The following is a 7,500-nucleotide window of genomic DNA, read 5'->3' on the forward strand; positions in this document are numbered from 1 at the left end:
AAACGAAGTGCAATAGGACACATATCATCCACCACAGGACAGAACAGCTGGAGATGGTTTACCCCCACAGCTTCACCCTACCCTGATCTCCCCTCCGTATTCACTCCTTCAGATGTGGAGAACATTCTTTTGGGTCACGTCATCCATCTATCCATTCACAATCTGTCTCCATACATTCCTACCTCTTGTACTCTCTCTTACTCTACTTATGTACCTTGTGCCTTCACTTTTTTCATCACATTCCTCTATCTCATTTATGCCTTCCATTTGGGCTCACCTCTGCATTCCACATTTCCTTTTTTTAGCCATTCCTCATTCATTTTGCTCATATGCCCAAATCGCCTCACGGTCTTTGCTCAACTATATCAGACAATTTTCTCCCAACACCTCCTCTCTGCCTCACCTTCACATGTCTTACCATGTCCATTCTTGAAAGTCCTACCATTCTTTTCTAACAAATCATCTCAAAAGATCTCTTCCTTTCAGCCTTTCGTACATGCCAAGTCTCTGCTCCGTGCAGTATTTCGAGTATAATGACGCCTTCATAAAACCTTTTCTTCGTGTTTATGTACGCAGGTGGCGTAATTGGAACTTCCTGGTCTCGCATTCTGTTAGTTGTGAGTTTGAATCACCAGCACTCCTCTCCGATTCCCAGCAATGACTGTTTGTTACTTTCCCCCAACGGTGCTGAAAGCGCATAATTGGGCAAAGGTGACGACTCTGACCGCAGTTACGCGAATCCTGGTGAAGGCTCCTCCCCCTATTTTGTATTCATTCCCAAATACCTATTCCCATCTTACTTTTCGTTTCATTGAGCCATGTATTCATTCCATTTCCTCTCCAAGCCCAATCTTCCATTCACCACTGCATGTAAACACAAATACAATTCTACATTTTCTCAAACATCTCTCCACTCATTCAACCATCATAAACATTCCACTTACTCCTCATAACCTTGTTTTTACCGACGTCTACTGATAATCTTCTCCTCTTCTATATTCAGTCGCCAACTACTTTAAACTTTTCTCAGAAGTACTGTTTGTGTTATCCGCAAATAACTATTGATTCACTTCCTATATACTACCTCAGGTACTAATTCCACACCTCTGCCTAGCTTTCTTGCCTTTACTTCCCTTATCATTCCATACACATGTACATTAAAAGATCATGATGACATCACCACAAACCTGACGCAACCTCACTTTCTGACCATTTCTGACCTTCACAGTCGCCACAATCCTTTTTTTCTTCCATGCCACTCTCAGAGTTTCTCCTAACTCCTCTCCTTCCCTCATTCTATGGTCTATCACTTTCTTCAGTCTTCTATTTTTGTGTATATCAGTTTCCAGAGATCTATAACTCCCTACCTGTTCCTTTTCCTCCACATATGTTACTCCTAATGTCCTTTTCTGTCATTGGGGGTCTAATTATATATATATTTATCATCATAGTAAAAAATTCGTAGATTAAGGAAACATTACCAGAATGGTCCGAATGGCAGTATCGAACATATTATATGATAGGAATAACATATCGAATAACTAATAAGATATATTAACACGCGTTAGCGTCTCCACACTGACCGCAAACGACGATACCGCACTCTACAGTAGAGCCTGATTTCTCCTTTGTGTGTGATTTCTTTTCCAAACCTACTCTACGCCTTCTACCCAAGCTGTACAGGTATACCTGTTTAGAGGATCATTCAAACAAATGGCAATGTGGAAGTGATCATGAGTATGGATTTGACAGGTCGTGCAAAAGAAACATCTGAAATGTGAGAAAACACTGTAAAAAACAAATGTTGACATATTTGTTCGTTCCTCAATGAGGTTTTATGTTTCCACTCTCTCTAGTTATTGAGTATGTATGAAATGATATAATAGTATTACTATACGATTAACACTGGGTAAACTAGGATAAGATAAGGCAAAGAGTAATGATGCTGTGAAATGTACCACCAACATTCTGTCAAGGCATGGAGTCTAGCCAAGTCAAAGCGCAAATCTTCGAATGAAGACGCTGAACTCCCACCGTACTTCATTGGTTGGCAGTGTCCTTGTGACGTAAAAGAAGGCTAGGGTCAAAATCGAGACTGCTACCGGGAAATTAAGCGGAACACGTTGAAATATATATTCCTAAAGAATAATCCAAACAATGCATCTATGTCTGAAAAAAAAAATATATATATATATATATATATATATATATATATATACTTTTGGGACGTTCATTTGATGTGAAATCAAACTGTCATCAAAGTAGTTGTATTAACACTGCCCACAGTTGGAATATGTAGTTTTCAAACTGTCTACTAATCTTGTTAACCCCTTTATACCAGTGACGTCTCCTAAACTGTATAAAGTGATTTAGCATTAGCCAGAATAAAATCAGCAAATAACATGATCGTTAAGTAGACTCGAGATTGTCATCCCCTCTCGACTTCGATGACGTCATCTGAGCTGAATTCATTCATTCGAATTTGACCAAGATAAAAGCTATATGGAACGTCCCGGTACCACAGTGGATAAAGTGTGAAGGTACTGTATATCGCCGTCAATAACCAGCGCTTCTATCCTTGAGGACCATATCGTACCGGAGAGGTGGATTCATAAAGGTGTTTTAAGGAAGAGGAAAGCAGAAAGGAAGGGCAAAAGAAGTTAAGAGTAATCAACATTCTCCTCTGTGTGGGGGTATCAGTTAATCATGAGGGTGAACGGACAGTTGCGTCCCGGATAATTGCATCCCGGACAATTCCGTCCCGGAAAATTGCACCCCGGACAATTTCATCCCGGACAATTGCGTCCAGGACAATTTCATCCCGGACAATTGCGTCCAGGACAATTGCATCCCGGACAATTGCGTCCCGGACAATTGCATCCCGGACAATTTCGTCCCGGACAATTGCATCCCGAACAATTTCGTCCCGGACAGTTGGGCACCAGGACAATTGCGTACCTGGAAAATTGCGCACCAGGACAATTGCGTACCTGGAAAATCGCTAAAAATCATAAGGAATAAGGGATTTAGATATTTAATACGCTAATATTTGACGGCCCAAACATTTGTGTTCCTGGCTAAATGTGTATTTGCGTAAGTCTGATTTACGCAAATACACATTTCAAGCTGATAAAAGAAATATATAATTTTCATAAGAAAAACCAGGAAAGCTCCAAAACGTATTGAATATGCGTAGAGAGATCTTACAAAACAAGAATTTATATAGTGAATGACGAAGTAAGGACTCATATTCATGGACACAATCGTGGATCTTAGTTCGCTAAAGACCGAGCCCAAGAAGCTATTTCCCAGTTTAAAACTACTTCAGTTTCAGAATAAGAGCCAACCACAAATGCTGTTGGAGCAATGATTCCTAAGGAAGATTAATTTACAATTGTCCACATGCCATCTTTTTTATCATTGGGAGGAAATGTGCGTCGATGGAGATAGAAAGCACATAATGCTATTTGAGCTACATTATTTATTTATTTATGTATTTATTTTGCTCATAATTCTACTCAATACTTCTATTTAAACAACTTAAGTATTAATGGTTAATTATTGCTCATATATATTTCAAAAGTGTTACTCTATTGATGCATTTTAAAGAAATATAAAAAAATAATTCTTATGACCCTTTTATTCCTTTTAATCAAGTACTATCTTGTTTACACAAATACATATTTAACCAGGGACACAAATGTTTAGTCCATTAGACATTAATGTATTAGATATTGAAATTCCCTATTCCTTATATTTTTTCTCAATTAATCAGTTATGCAATTATCTGGTACGCAATTGTTCTAGATTCATAAGAGAGTAATTCTTTGTGATTCTGGTCAGTCGGGGAACTAAATCTCCTCCCCCATAAAGTGTTGGCCGCATGAAATATGTACAATCACTAATATACACGGGGATATTTTTTTTTTTGCGTCGTAGCAGCAAAGATTCTTACATTTCTGGGTGGTAGAAACTGATCTAACAAAACAAGGATGTGAATTATAATCTGCAGCACCACGAGAACCTGATCTGATGGCGTGGTTGGGTCAATCTCCAAGCTTATTCTTTCATCCTTGAGCTCCTAGGAGTGGTATCCAGTTTCGGAAACACATCGGAATAGTACACTACATAGACTCTCTAGATCCACACTTTAACGCTGCTCTCTAGAAATCCTTAACAAGTAACCTCCTTCCCTTCCCTCCTTTTTTTTTTTTTTTTTTTTTTTTTTTTTTTTTTTTTTTACTCCTACACAGCTTTCGGTAACGACTACGAGTCAGGGTAGGCGTAACGGCATTTTCAGAAGCTGGGTTGGATAAATTTTACTTTGTGAATAACTTTTCATTACGGAGATGGGCGAATTTTACATAAGAACATAAGAACATAAGAAATAAAGGAGACTGCAAAAGACCATAAGGCCTACACTAGGCAGCTCCGTATCCATCACCACCTGTCATCCCCATCCATAAAGTTGTCTAATCGTTTTTTAAAACAACTGATAGTTTCAGCGCTTACTACATGGTTACTAAGTTTATTCCATTCATCGACCACCCTATTAGTAAACCAATTTTTGCCTATTTCCTTCTTAAATCTAAATTTGTCCAGTTTATAACCATTACTGCGAGTCCTGCCCTGTTGTTTTATTATGATGACCTTGTTTGCATCACCCTTGTTATAGCCTTTGATCCACTTGAACACTTCTATTAGATCACCCCGCACTCTGCGTCTTTCCAGAGAGTGTAAGTTTAGGTGCCTAAGCCTTTCTTCGTAAGGCAAATTTCCGAGTCCTTGTATCATTTTGGTCATTCTTCTCTGTACTGATTCTAGTGAATTTACGTCCATTCTGTAGGACGGAGACCAAAACTGTACCGCATAGTCAAGGATGGGTCTAACTATCACAGACACTATTTAGTTTGTAGACCTTAAGTTTCACGGCCTTGATGTTAAATTGTGGTATTATCATTATTCCAAAACGGAAGAACACGCCTGAAAATCCACCAAAAACGTCTCGACAGAATTAATTTCCCCCTCATGTGAGAAAGAGTGAAAATAAATATTTTGAAAAAAGAAAATTTACCTCGTGCAGAAAGGTGCTGTAGCATCAAACAACCACTACTAATCTTGATGTATTTCCCCTTTTCAACTCCAGAGATAGAGTTGAAACTGCTCCCACTCGAAGGATATCTTGGTCCGGTCGGCTCGCGAAATCGACCGACCTTGACGCCACAAACGCGCAAAGGACTTGTCGAGCGTCTCTGCACTGTCCCACCGCGGAGTGACAGTCAGGTTAGACACGCACAGGAACAAAACCGACAAGAGTACCCTCTGCTGATGCGACGGTTAAGTAAACACACACACAAGCTTACTCACGTGTGTGCGCAGCCCAGGCCCCTGTTACATGTTTCCGATAAGGTGGGCTTTCAGGACGCCCCCATGATAATGACCGCGACGGTGTGACATCACACAGTCAATCAAAATAGAAAGATATGGAGCGGTATCGCACCTTTTGTCACTTTCACTCGTTTGGGCTTCCACCAGTGACACCATCACCACTACCACCACCACCACCTTTATCACTGTCACTATCACCATCATTGTCTCCATTACAGACACTATAATCACCATTACTTCATTACAATATATACTATCACTATCACTTTCAACTTCGCCACCATCACCAGTCACCACCACCCTCACTATCACTCTCATCACAACCATAAACACCACCACCATCACTCACCACTCTAAGAACCAACTCTATCACTGTCACTTTCTATCACTATCATCACCACCGCATGGCCATCGCTACTATGACCACCACCTCCACCTCACTACTATCATCACTACCACTACCACCATCAGTATCATCACTATCACTCTTACCAGTACCACAACTATCACCATAGCATCACCATCAGTGTCACCAACAACACCACACCACCCCCATCCCTTCTTCCTTTTTTACTGTCAACAGCACCGTCACCGTTACTGTTACCGTTACTACTACCAAACCTATAATCACCACAACCACAGCCAAAAAAATACTTGTTACCACTACCATTACCAGTATCATAACCACCGTCATCACCACCACCACCTGCTTTCAATATATACTCGCATATATACACATACATACGTACATACATACATACATACATACATACATACATATATACGTGCATACACACATATATACGTGCATACACATATATATACGTACATTAATACATACATACATACATACATACATACATACATACATACATACCCTCATACATACATGCATACATACACACCCTCATACATACATACATACATACATACATACATACATACATACACACGCATGCGATCATACATAAACACGTGTATACGTAAATACATACATGCATATATACATACATACGTACATACGTACATACATACGTACATAAATGCATGCATACACACATGCATACATACATGCATGCATACACACATGCATACATACATGCATGCATATACATACATACATACATACATACATACATACATACATACATACACACATGCGGTCATATATAAACACGTGCATACATAAATACATACATGCACATATACACGCTTGTTTACATACATAATCACATACATACACACATGCATGCATATACATATATACATACATACATACATACATACATACATACATACATACATACACACATGCGGTCATATATAAACACGTGCATACATAAATACATACATGCACATATACACGCCTGTTTACATACATAATCACATACATAAATACATGCATGCATATACATATATACATACATACATACATACATACATATGTACATACAAAGAAATCACAAAACACACGGGATAAAATATTTTTGCAGAAACCACCGGAAAATTGAAAAAACAGATACCGAACGTTTTCGTCTATTTAGACATGTTCAAAGGTACAAAAAAAAAAAAAAAAAAAAAAAAAAAAATGAAAATGTCTAAATAGACGAAAACGTGCGGTATCTGTTTTTTCAATTTCCCGGTGGTTTCTGCAAAAATATGTACATACATACATACACACATGCGGTCATATATAAACACGTGCATACATAAATACATACATGCATATATACACGCTTGTTTACATACATAATCACATACATACACACATGCATGCATATACATACATACATACATACATACATACATACATACATACTTACATACATACACACATACATACACACACATATACATTTCATATGAATACAATTCAGACCAGAAACAATGGCCTCGTGCAATCAGGGCGTAGATTTTCTGTACAATTGTACACAGGTAGAGTACAGACATCCTTGTCCACTGTGTCCTCCGTAACCTGGCACAGGTGATCACGCGTCACAAAGTTTGACATTTCAAAATCCTGTTGCTCAAACCCTTAATCGACAATCTAGAGTAACAAACTCATTGATCCACTCGTTGTGTCCCAATCCTCATATCGGTTTCGGTTGTATC

At 38.8% G+C, this 7,500-nt stretch overlaps 1 protein-coding gene across 1 annotated transcript in view; it reads right to left on the reverse strand.

The window, feature by feature from the left end:
• LOC143017810 (uncharacterized) overlaps positions 1-5,365 on the reverse strand; it is a 40,152-nt gene extending 34,787 nt beyond the window's left edge. The window contains exon 1 of the mRNA XM_076172705.1: positions 5,075-5,365. The gene's annotated coding sequence lies outside the window, so the exon portion shown is untranslated. The remainder of the gene's footprint in view (positions 1-5,074) is intronic.
• Positions 5,366-7,500: the final 2,135 nt, after the last annotated feature.

Source organism: Oratosquilla oratoria, chromosome 33 (genome assembly GCF_046742065.1).
Source record: "Oratosquilla oratoria isolate Oo_2021 chromosome 33, ASM4674206v1, whole genome shotgun sequence".
Classification (NCBI taxonomy): Eukaryota; Metazoa; Arthropoda; class Malacostraca; order Stomatopoda; family Squillidae; genus Oratosquilla; species Oratosquilla oratoria.